The sequence below is a fragment of the Zingiber officinale genome, chromosome 10B (assembly GCF_018446385.1).
Source record: "Zingiber officinale cultivar Zhangliang chromosome 10B, Zo_v1.1, whole genome shotgun sequence".
NCBI classification, from domain to species: Eukaryota; Viridiplantae; Streptophyta; class Magnoliopsida; order Zingiberales; family Zingiberaceae; genus Zingiber; species Zingiber officinale.
This window is the reverse complement of record NC_056005.1, coordinates 7807129-7808386: the sequence shown is the minus strand read 5'-3', so window position 1 is coordinate 7808386 and position 1258 is coordinate 7807129. Positions and strand designations below refer to the sequence as shown.

Sequence of the window (1258 nt, the reverse complement as noted above, 5' to 3'; positions counted from 1 at the left end):
ACTGCCCTAGCGACAACGGCCGGCCGAAACCCTTGTGCGCCGACACCGACTCCTTTCGATCGGCCGACCTCCCTTCTCTTCTTCGAGCGCCAGCCACCGGATTCCCCGAGCCACTGCCGACCCAGCTCGTCCCTTTGCCTAGCACCGGTGCCCTAGCCGTCTTCACAGCCGCTCTTCTCTCTGCCCGAGCTGAGATTACGGTGACAAGATGAGGCTGGGCGCCGTTGTCTGTGAGCCCTAGCCGACCGACCACGACTCCCTCCTTTATCCTCCTTCCTCCTCGTGCCTCTGAATTGGAGCGATGGTGTTGTTCCACTCTGCACTAGTGCCGGTAGTCGTTCTCTTCGCTTATGCCAAGTGCCACCGACCCCTCTTGTGACCTAGGCTCCATCTCCTCTTCAGAGTAAGGGGTTTAAGTAAGGTAACGGCAAGGTGAGTTGGGTTGATGTTTGATCCGTAAACTCCATTGCTTGGTCTTGTTCTTGATTCGTTTAATTCCAACAGTAAGGTTCTTTTCTGCAGGGTTGTGTGATGTGGATCAACTAGCAAGGTTGGGAAGAAGGAAGTTGGATGTTTGTTTGGGTAAGGAACTGAATCCGATTAGACATCTAGTTGATAATCTTTAATTGATTTTGAATTTATTAATCTGTTGAGATTGGAGATTTGATTTCATTTCCAGTTGTGGATTTAACTAGAGTTTAGTTACAGATTTAGATTCATTATTAATCATTTATTTGAGGAATTGTTAAGGTGGATTATGTTAACAGAAAATGATTATCAGGTGTTGGATGAGTTTTGGAAGAAAAGGGTGAGGTCATAAGATTGGATTTATTGAGGTTTCGGCTTGCATTATCCGATCTACGATAAACCTAAGTGTTGATTGTATATTTATTTCAGGGTTTTGATTTGAGACAAGAGCTCTGATTAGAGGACATACAACACGATCTACATTGGAGGCGGGTACATCTTGACTTATCTTTTATGATATTGTCATTTGGATATGCATAGTATTTTATAACTACAAGCAATGAACATGTTTGCCTTTGGTATGTCACTGTTTGATATCCATAGCATGTTAGGTTTGTCGCCTGTGATGTATCCGTGCTTATATCTCGTGATTTGTTACCATGAGTATCTTATTGCCATGAGTATCTTAGTTTCTAGAGTGACATACCATGCTTTACTGAGGTTAGGATTAGGCTCTGGATTTTTGTTTCTAGCATGTGTATCCAAATTATCTGATACCTAGATTTTTATG

At 43.6% G+C, this 1258-nt stretch overlaps 1 long non-coding RNA gene across 2 annotated transcripts; it reads left to right on the top strand.

Annotated features, from left to right (window-relative positions):
* Positions 1–353: 353 nt before the first annotated feature.
* Positions 354–956, top strand: LOC122028610. 2 transcript variants are annotated; one of them, XR_006124881.1, is made up of 3 exons: positions 354–432; positions 523–582; positions 898–956. It is a non-coding gene; the product is annotated as an uncharacterized LOC122028610 (long non-coding RNA). The 2 variants fall into 2 exon arrangements; XR_006124880.1 differs by having other exon boundaries at positions 408–432; positions 768–949.
* Positions 957–1258: the final 302 nt, after the last annotated feature.